We start from the raw sequence: 19,567 nt of genomic DNA, 5'->3' as shown, positions 1-19,567 counted from the left end.
TGTAAGGGTAGGTGGGTCCCCTGTCTTGGGAAAGCTCCTGACTTGATTTTCTACACTCAGCTTTCTCTCAGAAAGGTGGTGGGACTCACATTACCTGCAGGAAACTGAATTAGAGAATCAGAATTGGAGCAGCCGCCTCTCGAGGCATTTTCTCCTCCCGGAGATCATTTTCTTCCCCTTGGCCATCAGTGCCTTGGTTGTGGTTCCCATGTCACTTTCACCATGGCCTGAGACACCTTGTCGACTCACTCCTATGTACTTGCTTTCACCTTCTCACTAGTGTGTTGACGTGGGGGAAAGAGTCGTGTCCTTTGACATTTCAAGAATGTCTACCAGACCGTTTGATGGAAAGCTTCCTCTAAAGCCTGCAGATTATGCGTCAGAAGATGAGGCTTTTTTTTTTTTTTTTTTTTTTTTGTGGTACGCGGGCCTCTCACTGCTGTGGCCTCTCCCGTTGTGGAGCACAGGCTCCGGACACACAGGCTCAGCAGCCATGGCTCATGGGCCCAGCCGCTCCGCGGCATGTGAGATCTTCCCGGACCGAGGCACGAACCCGTGTCCCCTGCATCGGCAGGCGGACTCTCAACCACTGCGCCACCAGGGAAGCCCAAGGCTTTTTTTTACCAGGCTGTGTTTTCCTAAATTTCCTTTAAGGCTTGACTTTCAACAGATTTCAAAGATTACAAATGACATTTTTGTCATGAGCATTACAGTCCTGAATAGGGTTTGCACAATAGACCAACATTTCTAGTAAATCTTGTCTGGAATAATGTTTCATATTCTGAATGACACCTTGACGCAGAGGACAAATCAGCCAGGAAACAAATGTTGGTCAGGCAGGGCTGCCATGAATGGTTATGTGGTCTGTGCACTGCACAAAGGGGTCTAGCCAAGGAAATGAGTGGAATGGGGCCTGAAACCCAACCCCACATTCCACTGGCCAAACCATCCACCCGGGTGAGGGACTGTGTCTGCCTGGAGGGAAAAAGAGCTTTTTCTAATTTGTCCACCCAGAGAGGCACCTTTTTCTAACTCAACAAAAATACCACATATACCAGCGGCAGCACTAGGGGAAGGCTGGAAGATATAATAAAACATTATATTCATCTACTCTTTAGGACAAGTAATAGAAATCAATGCTGGCAAATAACAATAATAGACATTAAATTTCAAGAAAGGGATGAACAAGTGAGCCTTGAGGAAGGCCAGAGCCAGGGCAAGTCCAAGGACTTAAGCAACTGGAGTCAATGAACCTCCTCCCTAGAACACTTCCGTTAAAGCAGCCCCATTCCAACAGCTTCCCCAAAATCCAGAATCTTGAGAAAAAGAATCTTTCAATCTTGAGATTGAAAGAATCTGACTGGCCCAGTTTGATTCAGCTATTCCCTCCATACCCATCAGCTATTGTGGGGGAACAGGGTGGAGAAGAGTCACCTAGTATAGAACTTATACCATAGATTCAACTGCTGAGCCCTTCACCATGAGTATCAGAGTGGTGCCCAGAGCCCAGGCCCTAAGTGTGAGCTGTGCAGCCCTCCAAGAGTTGCCTACAGCAGTTCCATACAATTGTCTAGTATTGGTCATCCCCAGGAAGGCCGATAGTTAATCAATGATCTTCCCATGAAGTCCTGAGAGGCTGATCTGATCCACCAGTCAAAAAAAAAAAGATTATTCTTGTGGCTGTTCAGCCATTTGGTTTAACTCTATATGCAGCAGGCAATGACAATCTCCATTTACCAAAGATCTTATTTATGAGTGCTTTTAGCGTCAATGGAAAGTTGACTCTTTATATTCTGCTCCTTGTTGGGACTTGTGTCCCTGACAGACTTGAGTCATGTAGCTCCATAAACTACTCAGAGGCCAATCTACAACCAGAAATGAGTTCTGGCAAAAGTCACAAAACTAGTTTGCAGTGTCCTGATGGGCAACCACTCAAAATATTTTTTTAATTATTTTACATTAAAAAATAATCTAACAGAACCCCATGTAGGCACTCTCCAGATTCAACAGATGTCAACAGTTTGCCATATTGCTTCAGATTTCCTTATCTCTTTAAAGAAATAAAACATTTAACAGCTACATCCCTACCTCATATCCTTTCTCCCCTCTGCCTACAGATATGGGTGCCGTCCTAAAGTCTGTAGTATCTTTAATTTTGTATCTATATGAGATGACGTACGTTCACTAAACTTATTGTGCTAATCATTTCATGATGTATGGAAGTCAAATCATTGTGCTGTACTTTCATGTAAGCTTTATGCAAACTTATACAGTGCCATACATCAATTACAGCTCTATAAAATTGGAAGAAAATAGAAAGAAATGGAGGAATATATCTAAACTCAGGACATCTGTCCTCAGAGATGGTCTGTCACAGACATGGGTTCCCTTCAATCAAACATTTCTGTTGAACTCTTCATATCAGTTGAATATGAATATGAATATGCTGTTTTGCAAGTAGACAAAAACAAATGTCATATACTCTGGAAAAAATAAATTTAAAAAATTAAAATAATTATTGATAGGGAAAAAAAGTCAGTAGCATCATTTCCAAGAGTGATTTTTTTTTCCAAGAGTGATTTTGATTTTGATTTTGATTTTGATTTTTGTTTGGTCCTCAGGTGCAGTTGAGTCAATTATTCTCCATGGCACTCCCATCACTGTTCCTTCCATGCAAGGCCCTCTCTTGTTTTATTCATTTATTCCTCTGATCCTTGTTCACCACCGCAGTCCCTCCCTAGGCTGGGTTCCTAGGGGAAGCATCCCAAAAAAAGAGAGAGAGCAGGGTGGAAGTTATGTCCTTTATATGACTTAGTATCCAAAATCATCACTTCTGCTAAACTCTATGGGCCAGAGCAGTCACAAGCCCCTGTCCAGATTCAGTGGGAGGAAATGTAGACCCCACCTCTCAGTGGGAGGAGTGTCAGTTACATTGCAAGAACAGGATGGTGGCGGGGGATATTTATTTTGGTGAGGCTATCCTTGGACAATACCGTCCCCAATCTTACCTACATTGTTAGGTAGGGTAGAGAGACAACAGTGGATGGACAGGTGTCCATTACTGCTGGAGTACAATATGCAGACAGAGACAGCCAGATACAAGACTATAAGGATAGGTCATGGCAGGTTCTGGAGAGCCTTAGAAGCCTATTTAGGAGAATGCTTATAGGCGAAGGAGGACTTTGGAAGGCCCAGAACTCCCGCTCCCTCATTCCCATCACTCAGCACCTCCTCTGTGCTTGATGAGAAAATATCTAAGACCCTCCCTCTATGGCTAGCTGAGCAGAGGGACTCTCAGAATTGGTTTGTGCCCTCTGAGTAAGAGTCAAGGGTAGCCAGCCACCAGCCCCTACCCTTGTCCCTGTGTGTGCATGTGTCCACACCTACCTGATCAAGCCCAATCTCTCGACCCCAGAGAGATATGGATGCTGCTGCTTGGGTGGCAGGCAGGGACTCTTCAGAACTGCCCTTCCAGGTCCACTCTGAATGGTCCTGGGCAAAGCAAAACCCACACTTCACACACACACACATACTCTCACACACACAGAGAGACACACACACACACACACACACACAAACACACACACGAGTTGCAGCAGTATCACCTCAAAGATAACAAGGAGACAGTACTTGTCTGATAGTCAGGAGTCCTGTGTTCTCATCCCATCTCTGCCCAACCATCTGTCACCCTTGGGGAGACCATTTACCCTGCTGGACTTTGCAGGCAAATGCAAGAATTACACTAGACAGGCGTTTTCTTCAAGTATAGTCATTGGAGCTCAGCTATTAAAATCACCTGACACCCACTAGCATGTCTAAAATCAAAAAGATTGACAATATTAAGTGCTGACAAAGAAGAAGAGCAACAAGAACTCTCATAAATTGCTGGTGGGGGTGCAAGGTTGTATACCCACTTTAGAAAAGTTTGGCAGTGTCTGCTAAACTTAATACCTTCCTTATGAGCCAGCAATTCCACTCTTAAAAGATATTGAAATATATGTCTGCAAAAAAGACTTGTGCAAAATGATCATAGCAGCTTTATGTATAACGGTCAAAAATTGGAAACAGTCCAGGCGTCCATCAACAGGTGAACAGATAAACAAAGTGTTTAATAAAAAGAAACGAACTACTGTTACATGGGTGGATCTCAAACACATTATGCTGAATGAGAGAAATCAGAAACAAAAAAGTGGATACTGTATGACTCCATTTATAAGGAAGTCCAAAAACAGATGAAACTGAACAGATGATGATAGAAGTCAGAACAGGGTTGCCTGGGGGCTGGAGGGTGGGGTGGGGAGACTGGAAAGAAGATCCACGGGAGTTTCCAGAGTGATAGAATTGTTCTAAATCTTGATGGAATGTAGGTAACACAGATGTATATATTTGTCCAAGTGCATGGAACTGTATACTTAATATCTATGCATGTGCAACACTATCATACTACAATTTTATAGAATAAATTATACTGGATGTCCCTGGTGGCACAGTGGTTAAGAATCCGCCTGCCAACGCAAGGGACACGGGTTCGAACCCTGGTCCAGGAAGATCCCACATGTCGCGGAGCAACTAAGCCTGTGTGCCACAACTACTGAACCTGCGCTCTAGAGCCTGCGAGCCACAACTACTGAGCCCGTGTGCCACAACTACTGAAGCCTGCACGCCTAGAGCCCATGCTCCACAACAAGAGAAGCCACAGCAATGAGAAGCCTGCGCACTGCAATGGAGTAGCCCCTGCTCACTGCAACGAGAGAAAGCCCGTGCGCAGCAATGAAGACCCAACGCAGCCAAAAATAAATTAATTAATTTTAAAAAAAGACTTTAGGTTAAAAAAAAGCAATTATATTGTAAAAAAAAAACTGCATGCCACTGTTATACTTTAATTTTTTAAAAATATAATCATCCAGACTGCCTGTTAAAATACAGCTTCCTGAGCAATCCCGTCCTCCTGAGTCAACGGGGCCCGGGGATCTGCATTATGAACAGGCTCCGGCTTTGGCAAGAGCGTGAGATTTGAGACCCACGTCCCCGGGGGCGATACCCACACGCTTGTCTCCCGCCCGAAGTCCCCACCGCACACGATCCCACCGGGCGCTTGGCGCCTCCCGCTCTCCCCAAGCCCCGCCCCAGCCCTCTGCCCAGTCGCCCCTGGTAACCGAGAAAGGGCTGGAAAACCCTCAAAGTGCAGCCGCCCGGGGAGGGGCCGTCCACAGTGTCAGCGAAACAAGGGCAAATACAAAATGCGGGGTAATTGGCGGTTTTCTAATTCGCGGCCCTTTGTGCGGCGGCGCGGAGCCGGCGGCCGCGCTCCCAAGCCGGGGCCTTTCAGCCGCCGGGGGGCCGGGCCGCCGAGCTCCCCGCGCTCCGCAGCGCATAATTAATCGGGCTTCACAGGGCCCCGGACAAAGGCGCCCATTCACCCCGCCGCTCCTCCCCCCCGGGGATATTGTTATTTCTAAAAACTGCAGCCAGCTGGGCCGCAGAGAAACGTCAGCTCTGTGGGAGAATGAGCGGCCAGGCCGCCGAGGAGAGAGGGAGCTCTGTGTCCGCGCTCCGAGCGGGATTTAGAGGGCCAGGGAGCCCGGGGTGGGCAGGGGGCCCGGGGTCTTTTCTGAAGTCTGCAAGACTCCTCAGAAAGCCTCGTGATTTCCATGGGGCCCTGGAGGCCAGTGCCATGGAGATGGTAATGGGAGGCATTGAGGCCGTTCTTAGGGAAGGAGAGAGGGGGTGCATTCAGGCCGCCAGGACCTCGGCTCAGCTCCCGGATGGGAGGGGCCGATGGACTGCCAGGTGGGAAGGCCAGGGTGCCCCCACCTGTACCCCGCTCTGCCCGACACCAGGGAAAATACATCAAGGAATAGAGGCCTGAGTCTGGATCCGGTCGGCCTGCGGTTTAATCCGGGGCTGAGGATGCAAAGACCCCATAGTCACCGGGCTTCTGATCCAAGGACCACCTGGGGAGCTTGTTCAAAAGGAAACCTAGGGCTTCCCTGGTGGCGCAGTGGTTGAGAGTCCGCCTGCCAATGCAGGGGACACGGGTTCATGCCCCAGTCCGGGAAGATCCCACATGCCGCGGAGCGGCTGGGCCTGTGAGCCATGGCCGCTGAGCCTGCGGCACCGGAGCCTGTGCTCCGCAACGGGAGAGGCCACAACAGTGAGAGGCCCGCGTACCGCAAAAAAAAAAAAAAAAGGAAACCTATACAAACCCGAGCCTCACCACCGGAGAATCGGCTCCCAAAGTCTGGGCTGGGGCCCAGGCATCTGTATTTTCATAAGCTCTCCAAGCTCCTCTGCAACCCACCGACCCCCACCCCACTCCGCTGGATTACCTCAGAGTACTCACTGCCCCAGGGAGATGACTCAGGTGGCCCACTTCCTATTTCACAGAGGAGGAAACAGGCCCAAGAATGTAAATCGACCTGCCCAAGGTGACAGAACAGAGCTGGAACAGGACCCTGGATGGCTGTGTGCTAGAGCAGAACAGAGGGAGAGGCTGCCGAAAGGAGGCTTCCCTTCCTCCCCAGAGTGTTTCTTGACTGCTCAGGCCTGCTCTGGGCTCTCCCTTCCCTTGGCCTTTCTTTGCACGAGATTGATCTGCCTAGTTAAATTCCTCCAGTATGTTCTGTCTCATGGGTTCCCTGGGGTTTCTCCTACCTGCTCCATCAGAGGCACCCCTGAGTACAGCCCGGCGATCACTTTGGGTTTGTGTCCTGGCCAGTGCTGAAAGACCTCCAGGCAAGGCTCACTGTATGTGGACAGCATCTCATGACTCCAAGGTCCAGTCCTCTAGGCTGTGTTCCCCCTTCAAAGCCCAGCACCCTCCCCAGGCCCAGCCGAGGGATCAGCAGTCCTGGGCTTCACCTTTGCCACTGAACCCAAGGAAACGGGTACCCATTCGTTCCTCCTCCCAAAGCTGGGAGCAGTCATGAACAGCCACCATGGATTTCCAAAACCTCAGCATCCTGAACACCTCCCAGAACAAGCAGGGGCCTTTCCAAAACCCAGCCCATCCCAGCCCATCTCGTGGAGACATTCTGTCCCTCAGCTGTACTCTGGAAAATGTTCCCTCAGCCTAAGACTGCCGGTCCTGAGCAGGACCACAGGCCTTGGAGCCAGACTGTGCCATAGCACCTCACTCCTCTTGTGAGTTAGGGAAAGGAAGCCTCCTGTGTTTTCAGAGGAGCCCGGGCTGGCCTCCAAGGACCAGAGAAAGTGTCCAAACAAGCTCACTCCGCTTCCACCAGGCCGTGCTGGACACTGGAAAGTCAACATCATGCGACATTCATATCTGTGGGCGGGAGAATGTGCAGAAAAGTCAAGAACGAAGTGGAGGGAAGGAGAGCAGAGAGTTCGGCCAAGGCCTGGCCAGGCCTCTAAGGGGGCAGCTTGGCTGCCCGGTAGCAAGCCGACTCAGGCACAGCCACTGAGGCCAACAGAGATTCCCAGGGGAACCCTATGACCCAGCAGCCCCCAATGGCCCAGCCACCAGCATGGTATCAAGCAGAAGATCAAGCTAGTTGTCTCCGATTAAATAAGCTTTATTTAGGGGACAGAGTGATCCAATACTGTCTGAAAATGAGAGGAAGAAGGCTCATCTATGAGGAAACCAGACTACGTAAAAAACAATGTCCTTGAAATACACACTGAAGTGTTTAGTGGTAAAAGAGCAAAATGTCTCTAACTTGTTCTCAAATGATTCCATCAAATGTAAACAACTGGTGAATCTTGGGAAAGGGCTTACAGAAATTACCCATTAATGTTCTTATAATTTTTCTGAAGTTTGAGATAAAAACAAACAACAAACAGTAGACAGCATATCCCCCCGCCACACACACACACACAAATAACACAGAATCGATATTCCGAATCCTATGCCAGGGATGAGACTCAACTTTCCTGTTGTTTGCAGTCCCCACATACATCTTTCACTATCTCCTATTATAGCAACTTGTGAACCCAAGCTGGTTTGAAGGTCCTTAAGGATAAGGTCCATGTTGTTTCTCTCTATAAACCTATTGCAGCTAGCACTGCGCTTTGTAAACAGAAGGCGTTCAACCAAACCTGCCATCCAGTCATTGGCCATGGAAGTTTTCTGGCTCTGAGTGAGACAGAGGAAGGAGAAGGAGAGGGGGGAAATGGGAAGAAGGAACCAAGAAAGATGAGAGGATCTATATAGATTTTTCCAGTCCAATACACTCATGGCAGAACTGGTGACTTTTTTCAAGGTTGATAGGCCCACCTAATCAGATACTTCCAAGAAGCTTGGAGAGTAACCCAGACGCAGTGGGGCTGCCCCATCAGGTCCACCCACAGCACTTATAGACCTGCATAGCCTGAACCTGGTCATGTTCACTTCAACGTGTGGTTACCAGAGGGGATAATGTATTTATTTAAACTTCATATTGTCCTCCGAGTGTCTCATGTACGTGCATCTTGTCTCCCCAGTGAGACCACAAGAGTAAGGGCTTTGCCTCCCCCCGCCCCGGCACCATGGCCACCCTCATGGGTATAGTGGAGACACAGACGCACAGAGAGCCCTCAAGCGCCTCCACCAGGGACTAAGTCTGGTGTGTTGTCTTCTACATCCCCAGCACTTAACACAGCACTCGGCACATAGTTGGAACTCAGTAAAGACTCACTGAATAACACAATGAGTGGAAGTCTTGTTGAGTTGAGTTGAGTCAAGTTGCTTTCTTTGCCAGGACACACTAAGCAGTCTCTCTTTTTTTTTTTTTTTTAAGATGTTGGGGGTAGGAGTTTATTAATTAATTTATTTATTTTGGCTGTGTTGGGTCTTCGTTTCTGTGCGAGGGCTTTCTCTAGTTGCGGCGAGTGGGGGCCACTCTTCATCGCGGTGCACGGGCCTCTCACTATCGCGGCCTCTCTTGTTGTGGAGCACAGGCCCCAGACGCGCAGGCTCAGTAGTTGTGGCTCACAGGCCTAGTTGCTCAGCGGCATGTGGGATCCTCTCAGACCAGGGCTCGAACCTGTGTCCCCTGCATTAGCAGGCAGACTCTCAACCACTGCGCCACCAGGGAAACCCTAAGCAGTCTCTTTTAAGAGGTGTTCTTCTGGCCTCAGATGCTCAGCCACTGAGGCAGAACCAGTGCAGGCCTTTCCTCTCTGCCCATCCTCAGAGTGGATCCCTCTGGATGCCCATTCTACCATGTTCCTGAGAAAGACAGCAGCACCGTCTCTGCGGCCAGGGTGGCATGGTCAGTGTCAGGAGAGAGGGGCTCTGCCTTTTAGAGTCTCTTGTCGTGGTCCTCTGGAGTGGGGTTGCCTTGGGAAGAGAAGCTCTGCTAGGCATATTTCTGGTGAGGGCAGGATCTTCTGCGAGAGAGCTCCGGGTCAAGGTTACGGTCCCCCCACCTCCAGCCCCTCACTCTGCTCCCACATACACCGGCATGGACAAGGCTGGGCGGGGGGGCAGCAGATTGCAGCACCCTACCAGTGCCAGAGACTCTGGGAGGGCAGTGGGCTTGGCAGGGGCAGGGGGAGTGTGACCACATAGTCATCAGGAGCGCCATTGTCTTTCCTGGTGCTTGGGGCCAGGGCACTTGTTACAGGGCAGTGGGATGGCTCCTCCCGGGTGCCAGCGAAAACAGGAAAGTGAGGCGTGGGGATCTTCAACCAGTCCCTTGGAAACCATCCAGGCCTCCGGAGCCTTGTGCAGTATCCTTCCTGCTGCCACCTTGAAGCCTGGGCTCCAGGTCGGTCCAGGGAGAAGTTGGATGCCTTTCTGGCCTTGAAGGATGGGACATTTCAGGCTGCCCAGAGAAATCTCTGAGCACCTTGGGGGAAGGGGCAGTTCCTCCCTTAACATGCCCCTCCTGTGGGCTGCGCCATCTTGACAAAAGCTTCTCCCTCTCTCAGCACCTCCCACCATGTCCCTGGGCCCCTCTAGAGGAAACCACTGGCTGGGCCTTTGGGGCAGAACTGGCCATGCTCCCAGCACCCTCCATGTTTGCTTCCAATCCAAGAAAAAGCCAGGCTCCCCGGCTGGGAACTCCTGTCCTCCCCCTTCTCCCTTTCTTTTCTCTTCCTCTCCCCTGCACTTTCCCCCAGCCCCACCTCCCAGCCCCAAGAGCTTCCAAAGTGACAACATGTGGGCCCAAATCAAACCCTTGTCCTCAGGCCCCCGCTGGCATCTCTCCCGGATCGCCCAGCTTCTTCCTCCAGCTCCGCGCAACCCGCCACCCTCCCCACCCCTGCCCCCGCCATTCCTCTTTGTGGACAACTTTCTAAATGCAGCCAAACTTCCCTTTTCAGTCCACAGACCTCATAAAACAGCTGCAAAAAGTCAGCGTCTCTGCAAGTTCTCTCGCAAAATTTGGCTGAGAGCAACGCCCGCTGGTTCTAGCCAGTGCTTCCCCCTCCTCCCCCTCCAGGCTCGGAAGGCCCGTCTCCTCCTCCAGGAAACAGTGGGGAGACCAGACCCCCTGCAGAACTGCTCCCAGAGACACAATCTCCCCAGCAATCTCATCTAGAGAGGACTCCCGGAGAGGGGCCCAGCGGAGAGTAGCCAGGGGGAGGAGACTGCCCCAAGACTGGGCTGGTTTCCTGACCCTGCCCAAGCCCTCTGGGACCCTGGGCACTCCACTTACTCCCTCCCGGCACAGTCCTCTCGTTTGGAGAACAAGGGATGCATGGATTGGTTGACCTTCAGGGCCCCTTCCAAGTCTGAAATTCCACAAATTGGTCAATTTCTCCTTAGGGTGCCAGTGACGGCAGACAGAAGGAGCTGTGCCCAGGGACACATGTCTCGCTGAGGGTGGTCTGACTAAAGCACAGGCTTCCTAAACTGCATTCCGTGTTCTCTCTGTGACACTCGGCCCTCAGTAAAAGAGAGGCTCTCACTCCGGATTCCTGATCGGAATCACCTGGGGAGACTACACCCTAACCACCCCGGCCTACGCTTCAGACCAAAGAAACCAGAGCCTCAGCTTGGGGTCTGGTCATCATTCTGTTTGGGAAGCTACCCAGGTGATTCTGAATGAGCAGGCAGGGTTCAGAAGCATTGTGGGAAAAGCTTCTAGAAACTAAAGATGAAGCTCTAAGCCAGAGTGCCACATCTGGGTGCCACCTTCTTTGCTGAGAAGGACTTGAGGCCAGTGGGATGGGCTCTGCGATGAGTAAGGCCTGTCTGTAGAGCAAGGCCTGTCTGTCTTGGATGGGTGGGGAGGGGTGGTGGCCTGCACCAGGGGCACCATCAGATACTGAGGCTCGCCACCCCCCCACCCCCACCCCGGGATGCCGGGTGCAGGGCCAGCCTTGGGGTGCTGGCTCATTGGCCTGCCTGCTCCCAACCAGGCCCCCCACCCCCGAGGCCTCCCCGGGCCCCTCCAGGGCTGACAGCCCCAGGTCTGCAGTCCAGGAACTGGAAACCAACCTCACAAGAGGCAGGAGGCCCCAGGGCAACTCCAGGCCTCTGAGGGCTTTGTGTGGATTGAGAAAAGGAAAATAGGGAAGGGAAACTGAAGCAGGGCCAAAGGCAGTGAAGGAGAAAAAGACAAGAGAAAGGGGAAGGACTCTGAGGTCAGAGAGTCATGTGAGTGACATTTAGGGAACAAAGCCCCCACCGCTGTGCCCCCTGCTCCCCCTTCACCAATCATCCCTGGGCCTGGTAAGCACTCTTCTGCCAGGGCCCAGGGCATGGAGAGCATTGCCAACCATACAGAAAGTCCGAATCCAGAAACCTGCAAATTCTGAGTCTGTGAGCCTGGTCCCTCCACCCTCTACGCCAAGCTAGCAAAGAGCCCTCCCAGCCCGACACTCTCAGATCCCCACCTTCTCTGCTCCCCAGAGCCAGTGTCTCTCATTAGACACTGGCCATCAAACTTGGCCATTCCTAGAACAAAGTAAAGGTGAAATCCAACTCCCAAGACACTTGTCATCGTATCAGGGAGAACCAGGTGATGCTGTTGACTAGCTGTGTGATCTTGAGCAAACCACCTGGGTCCCCTCCCCGGGTTTCAGTGCCTGATCTTGTCTGCTTTTCTCTGGAGGCATATTTGGAAGGAAGGGATGTCATTGTGCACGCAGGGGGCACGGGCCTGGGCTCTGAGGACAGAGACCCGGGCCTGTGTCCTGGCTCCACCACTTACTAGTGCTGTGAGCACTGTGCCCTTGCGTCCTCACCTGTAAGGTGAGAGTTAATAGATGGATGGCAGAAAAAGAGAAGACAACACAGGTCCAGACCAGCATGGGACCAATATCTAGAAGACACAAGGACTACCCTTTGCAAATCAAAAGAAGATGGCAGGGCTTCCCTGGTGGCACAGTGGTTGAGAGTCCGCCTGCCGATGCAGGGGACGTGGGTTTGTGCCCTGGTCTGGGAAGATCTCACATGCCACGGAGTGGCTGGGCCCGTAAGCCATGGCCGCTGAGCCTGCGCATCCGGAGCCTGTGCTCCGCAACGGGAGAGGCCACAACAGTGAGAGGCCCGTGTACCGCAAAAAAAAAAAAAAAAAAAAGAACATGGCAACCGGGATAGAAAACTGGGCAAAAGGATGTGGCAGGCAGTCAACAGAGCTGCAAGAACATACACAAATGGGATACCTGTTAATGTGTCAGAGAGGGAGATACAAGTGAGGGCTGGGACAAAAGGGATGGTGTTTCCCAACCTGGGGGTGATTTTGTCCCCTGCAACCACCAGGGGATATTTGGCAATGTCTGTAGACTTTTTGGTTGTCACGGGGTGGGGGGTGATATTGGCACCTAGTGGGTAGAGGCCAGGGATGCTGCTGAGCATCCTCTAGTGCCCAGCACAGCCTCCACAGCAAAGAAGTATCTGGCCCCAAATGTTAGTGGTGTTGAAATTGAGAACCCCGGGACTAGATAGACAGGTAAACAGATGGATGAAGGGGCCTGGCTGGGACAGAGAGCTGCTGAGGCATACGACTCCTTAAGATAAATCCGATAAAGCAGCGATGGTAATGGTTCCTAAATGTTTGGCAGACAGTAGCAGGTTCAATGAATGTTCGCTGCTCTACTGTTACTCTTTCCTTGAGGGGTCTGGACTCCTCAGCCCTCCTCTGTTTGCTCCAGCAGCAAACCTGTGGGCTTCAGACCAGAGGGATTCGTGTGTCGCCCAGAGATGGCTGAGCAGTCACAGTGGGCAGCCCAGCCCTCGCCCCTGTGCCCCGGGGCGGAGGGATGGAGGGAAGCGGGAGTTGTAGAAGGGCAAAGAGGACAAAGGGAAAGGTGGGTGGGAGTGTCTGGGCTGGGGAGCAAAGGGGAAGAGAAAGGAGACACTGCAAGCTTCGGAGTTTCACAGCATCACAAAAATACCCAGAAAGCTGGGGGGCGGAGGGGGGCCACAGGGAGAAGTTCAAGTTGAGCAATGGCTGTGGTTCTCTTCACAAATTAATGGAAAATCCTCTTTTCACGCCCTCTGGTTCAGTTAAACTAGACCCTTGACCCCCTCCACGGTGGCCTAGAAAGGGGCCCAGCCTAGAGCCACCATTTCTTGCACCATTGCCTCCCCCTCACCTCCTCCTTCTCCACCCACCCTGGCCAGTTCTCCACCCCTTGTTTTTCAGGATGGAAACTTCCACTCTGGTCCCACTACAGCCCTAAAGTAATTGACAAGATACATACCAGGGACTTCCCTGATGGTCCAGTGGTAAAGAAACCGCCTTCCAATGCAGGGGACGTGGGTTCGGTCCCTGGTCGGGGAACAAAGATCCCACATGCCGCAAGGCAACTGAGCCCGAGCGCCACAACTACTGAGCCCACGTGCCTCAACTAGAGAAGAGAAAACCCCCACACCACAACTAAAGAGAAGCCTGCACGCCACAACCAGAGAGAAACCCAAGCAGACCCTGCGCTGTAACAAAAAGATCCCACGTGCCTCAACAAAGATCCCATGTGCCGCAACTAAGACCTGATGCAGCCAAAAAAATAAGGAAAATAAATTAGATATTTTTTTTAAAACATACATACAAAATCATCGTCGTCATCTTATCTCTCAGCATCTGGGAAGAAATCATCTTCCTTACATGACGGACCAAGAGACCCTCTAGGATTCTTCAAGCTGAGCCCCAAATTTGGCTCTGAGCTTCCTGGTAGCCCAAATGAAATGAGAATTGGGGCCAGTTTCATGAGTCGTATTGACCATAATCAGAAACCATCTGAGGATGCAGAGCTTCTCCAGGAACTGGAGCCTGAAATACATTCGGCTCCCAGCTCTTATAGCCAGTGCTGGCTGAGGCAGTGACTGCTAGCGACAGCAGCATCCCCAAATAAATGCAACAGGGGGACTCCTCCAGCCATTTTCCAGAAAGCCCCACCATAAAGGAGGGACATAGTAAAGATTTTGTGGTAGCTAAATAACATGGTGCAAGAGGCACTCGGCTTCATGAGAGCCCAACTTGGTTCAGGGATAAGTCTCATCTGGAAGAATGGATGGAATGCATGGCCTTTAAATAACCCCCATGAACTTTATTTCTCTCAACTGAGCTTTTGATAAAATTGGGGCAGCAGGAGGCAGTTGGAGGTTGTAACCGCTGACAAGGGTCTGGCAGGCAGCGCTCTGGCACTGGGTGAGGGTGGGGCTGGGCGTCCCTGGCACCTGCCGAGGCATCATTCATGGATTCAGCTGTTGTCAGTCTCCCCAAAGGCCCAGAACATGCAGAGCTTTCTCATTTTGCTCTGGCCTAAAGTGGAACTTGCCCGAGAAGCTGGAGGAAATAGGAAGCAGGGCTCAGAGCCGGCAATGTCGCTGGCCTGCCCTAAGAGCCCCACCTCTCCTTTGGGTTGTTATTAAGAGTAATAATAACCCGCATTCACTGTGTGTCTACGCATTTTATCACTACCTCAGTTTAATCTTCACAACCAAGCTCTTAGGTCGATACTCGGATTGTCCTCATTTTACAGATGAATACACTGAGGCTCAGAGGGCTTTGCTCCTGTAACAGTTAGTGAGGGTAGAAGCTACGATGCCCACTCAAATCTGTCCGATTCCAGAGTTCACACATGTGTAACCGCTGCACCATCATGCCCTGCCACATAGTATGAGAGAGAAAACCTGCGGGAAAAGTGAAATGGCAGTAAATTTTGGCATGAGAGCACAGGAAACACATGACTCTCAGAATGCAATCCGCGAGAAAGCCGGAAGCCTGCAGCAACGTTTTGAATTGAAGGCCCAGGGGTCTTCAATTCCTCGAAGCCCTCTCAGACATCCAGAGCCTGCTGGGCTGTAAACAGCAGTTGCACCCAAGCGTCTGTGAAAGTCAGAGGAGACGGGTGTTGCAGGGAAGGTGCTGCAGGTCAGTGGGTAAAGGATGCCCTGGGACCAAGCTCAAGAGGCCCCTCAGAGGCTGCTGGGGATCCCTCCACCCGTCAATGAGGGAGCAGTGCAAGTCCAACACTCCCAGCTGGAGCGCAGGGCCTGGCTGGTCTGGGCCTGGGGTCCCTCCTGGGTGCAGTCCTAGGTACATCCTGTCACTTCCTGAAACCAGCAGGGGGACACATCCAGATGAAATAGCACCTGTGAAGTTGTCTCCCAGCAGGTGTCCCTGTGACTCCCTTGTGGCTCCATGCCCCTTCTCCTTTGATTGTGTACACTGACCTCCTTTAGAAGGTCTCTTTAGCATGGGGATGGGAGTGTCTAGACGACAGGAAAGCTTTCCAGATCAGTGAGCAACATGCTGACAAGCAGGGCCTGGGCTCAGCCCCAGGAAACTGATGACTCAGGAGGACGTGACTTCTCTCCACAGACATGTTCACCAGGCACTGGCCAGGGGCCCTCCCTGTGCCAGGTGTGAGGGTAAGGAAAGGAGTCAGGCCCAGTTCTTGCCCTCATGGGCAAGAAAAGAGTAAAGAAGTAGACACACCTCGGTGTGTCTTCATTAGGCCCTTCCAGAAAATTGAGAAAGGAAGGAAGTGAGAAAAGGAGAGATATACCTACAAATTGAGCCAGAAATCTAACCACTTCTCCCCTCGTCCCCACGCACTGCTACCACCCTCATCTCTGGCCTAGATTATTACAATGGGGTCCTGAACACAGCAAGCCCACTCCTACCACAGGGCCTTTGCACTTGCTGTTCCCTTTGCCCTTCCACCAGCATCCTCATGAATCAGTGTCTTCATGTCTTTGCTCAAATGTCCCTTCTCAATGCATGGAAGCCACCCAATTAAAGGTCACCACAACACCCCTCTCTCTGCCAGGCCACAAATGCTTTAGTAGGTATAATACACAGGGGCATTTCTCACTAAGTCCTCATAGTACAGTTTCTTAAGGACCTCGGGATAGAGTTCCCATTGGCCTTGGCCCATGAGCATGTACCCAGAAGTGTCCTCCCTGCCAACTACCAACCAGTGTACTGGGATCAAGCCCGGCTCTTCCAACCTGCTGACCCCAGGGCTGGTCCTCTCCTGTCCTAGGGAAATTCCAGAAGATCCTGGGCACCCTTCCCCACCACCATCTTAAACAAGTGGTAGCTCTGACCTGTTGTAGCAGGACTGGTTAGCTGGTTACCAAATTCATCTTCTCTTCCTGGGTACTCTCTGGACTCCATTTCCATCTCCTTTGCCATCAAGCTGGTAGAGCATGAGCAGAGGCACGCTGTCTCTCTTCTGGGCTGAGGATGTTAAGAAGCAGGTGTGCCCCAGCTACCTCTATTTTCCCTTCTGCCATGACCTCGTGATTTAGGAGATGGCAGACCCACAAGATGGAAGGAGCCTGGGTGCCTGAATCTCTGCTCAGGGGAAGGCTGCCTGCCAATCAGAGCACCCGTCTTGGACTCTGTGTGTATAAAACGTAAACTTTGTGAGGATCCTTTGTTTTGGCAGCTGGCTATTTGGTATTTAACTTCCTGCCTTTCTGAGGACTCGGGGCCTGCCCTCATGGCAACACACCTCTGTCTCCCTTCCCCCAACCGCATTTCCCACCTGAAGTTCGTCCCCTCTTCGCCACCCCACACCAGGCCTGTGATGATGACTGAGGAGCTGCTGAATGAATCATTGCCGCTCTGGAGATCTGCAAGCTGATATTAAAGGCAGCCTGGCAGAGAGGGAAGGCTCTTCCCACTACCTCTCTATAAGCCTGGTTCCAACAGTGTGGGACTTCGGGTGAGACCTCAAACTGCCAGAGACTCAGCTTCCTCATCCTTAAAATGGGAACAATAGGGCTTCCCTGGTGGCACAGTGGTTGTGAGTCCGCCTGCCGATGCAGGGGACACGGGTTCGTGCCCCGGTCCGGGACGATCCCACATGCCGCAGAGCGGCTGGGCCCGTGAGCCATGGCCGCTGAGCCTGCGCATCCGGAGCCTGTGCTCCGCAACGGGAGAGGCCACAGCAGTGAGAGGCCCGCGTACTGCGAAAAAAAAAAAAAAAAAAAAGTGAAAATGGGAACAATAGCATCTGCCCATGCCACCGCACAGAGCAAAGGATGGGGGGTGGGGGGGCGGGTGGGCCTTGATATGCAGGAGCAGCTGCTCTGAGCCCGACTCTAGAAACATCATCTCACTTAAAGCACTTAGATAGGGAACCGAGACATACAGAGGTTTAAAAGTGCCTGCCGAGTTCACCCAATCAGTAAGTGGCTGCCCCACCCCTGACTTGGTCGTCCCCATCTTCTCTCCCTCCCTGGATGATACCAGCCCTCACCCAGGTGCTCAACGCAGGGACTCCTCCCTCACCCTCACCTCCCATACACACTTCAGCACCAAAGCCCGGTTGCCTTACCTTAATAAACAGCTCTCCAATCTAGCCCTTCCCTCCACCGCCGCTGCCACCACTCTGGCCCAGCGCCCCGCTTCTGCCCCCGCACATCTCTCCTGGACCCCACAAGAGCCTCCACGTTGGCCTCCACGCAGCTCCTCTTCCACACAGCGGCCCCAGGCCAGTCAGCGCCAACCGGACCGTGCCAACTCGCAGGTTAGGACAGCTCAGTGGCTTCCTGCTGCTCGTAAGACGAAGTCTTACCGTGGTCTGCCCAGCATGAGAGACCCACCTCTTCCTCCGCCCCTCCTCTCTCCACTCTGGAAAGTCAGGGCGGCCTTCGTCCGGTCCCCTGAACACCCTCCGGCTCCCTTCTTGGTGGGAGTACCCTTTGCACATGCTGTTCCTTCTGCGTGGAACACCCATCCTTCCCTGCTTCACCTGGTTTACTCCTAATCGCCCTTCGCATCTCAGGTCTGGTGTTACCTCTCCAAGAACTTTCCCTGACCTTCTCGACTAGGGGATATCCCCCTATAGCACTCATCATTGTTATTATCTTATGTCTATTTGAGTAATTATTTGATGAAGTTCACCTCCCTCACATGACTTTAAGCTCCACAAGAACAGGGACTGTGACCATGTTGCTTGCCATCGAAACCCAGGGTCTGGCAGCGTCTGACACATAGTGGGACTTAAATATTGGCTGAGTAATTGAATCAGTGAATGTTAGAATTGAAATCCAAGTCTGCATGAACCCCTCACTCATCAGTTGTTGTGGGGAATTGCATTAGTCTTCTCAGGCTGTCATAATAAAATATCATAGACAGAGTAGCTTAACAATAGATATTCTTTTAATTTATTTATTTATTTATTTATTTATTTTCGGCTGCGTTGGATCTTCGTTGCAGCGTGTGCGGGCTACTCTTCGTTGTGATGCGTGAGCTTCTCATTGCAGTGGCTTCTCTTGTTGTGGATCACAGGCTCTAGGTGCGCGGTCTTCAGCAGTTGTGGAGCGCGGGCTTCAGCAGTTGTGGCGTGCAGGCTCTAGAGCGTAGGCTCAGTAGTTGTGGCACACGGGCTTAGTTGCTCCACAGCATGTGGGATCTTCCCGGACCAGGGATCAAACCCGTGTCCCCTGCATTGGCAGGCGGATTTTTTTTTTTTTTTTTTTTGCGGTACGCGGGCCTCTCACTGTTGTGGCCTCTCCCGTTGCGGAGCACAGGCTCCGGACGCGCAGGCTCAGCGGCCATGGCTCACAGGCCCAGCCGTTCCACGGCATGTGGGATGCTCCCGGACCGGGGCACGAACCCGTGTCCCCTGCATCGGCAGGTGGACTCTCAACCACTGCGCCACCAGGGAAGCCCCAGGCAGATCCTTGACCACTGCACCACCAGGGAAGTCCCAACAATAGAAATTTATCTTCTCGCAGTTCTGGAGGCTGGAAGCCCAGGATCAAGGTTCCGGCCAGTTTGGTTTCTGGTGAGACCTCTCTCCTCAGCTTGCAGATGCAGCTTCATGGCCTTTAATCTGTGTACACGAGGTTAGAGAGAGACCTCTGGTGTCTCTTCTTCTTGTAAAGACATCAGTACTATTGGATTAGGGCCCCACCCCTATGACCTCATTAAACTTAATTACTTTTTTTTTTTTTTTTTTTTTTTTTTTTTTTTTGGTGGTACGCAGGCCTCTCACTGTTGTGGCCTCTCCCGTTGTGGAGCACAGGATCTGGATGCACAGGCTCAGTGGCCATGGCTCACGGGTCCAGCCGCTCCGCGGCATGTGGGATCTTCCCAGACCGGGGCACAAACCCGTGTCCCCTGCATCGGCAGGCAGACTCTCAACCACTGCACCACCAGGGAAGCCCTAATTACCTTTTTAAAGGCCCCATGTCCAAATACAGTCA

At 51.9% G+C, this 19,567-nt stretch overlaps 1 long non-coding RNA gene across 2 annotated transcripts; it reads right to left on the bottom strand.

The window, feature by feature from the left end:
• Nucleotides 1-2,482: 2,482 nt before the first annotated feature.
• On the bottom strand, nucleotides 2,483-17,852 carry LOC307064019. 2 transcript variants are annotated; one of them, XR_013811269.1, is made up of 3 exons: nucleotides 17,692-17,852; nucleotides 16,454-16,750; nucleotides 2,483-2,750 (listed from the first exon to the last, which is right to left on the bottom strand). It is a non-coding gene; the product is annotated as an uncharacterized lncRNA (long non-coding RNA). The 2 variants fall into 2 exon arrangements; XR_013811270.1 differs by lacking the exon at nucleotides 2,483-2,750 and adding an exon at nucleotides 14,831-15,031.
• Between the last annotated feature and the right edge of the window lie 1,715 nt (nucleotides 17,853-19,567).

This window comes from Hyperoodon ampullatus (assembly GCF_949752795.1).
Source record: "Hyperoodon ampullatus genome assembly, chromosome: 15".
NCBI lineage: Eukaryota > Metazoa > Chordata > Mammalia > Artiodactyla > Ziphiidae > Hyperoodon > Hyperoodon ampullatus.
Note: the sequence above shows the minus strand (reverse complement) of the source record. Positions and strands in the feature narration are given on the sequence as shown.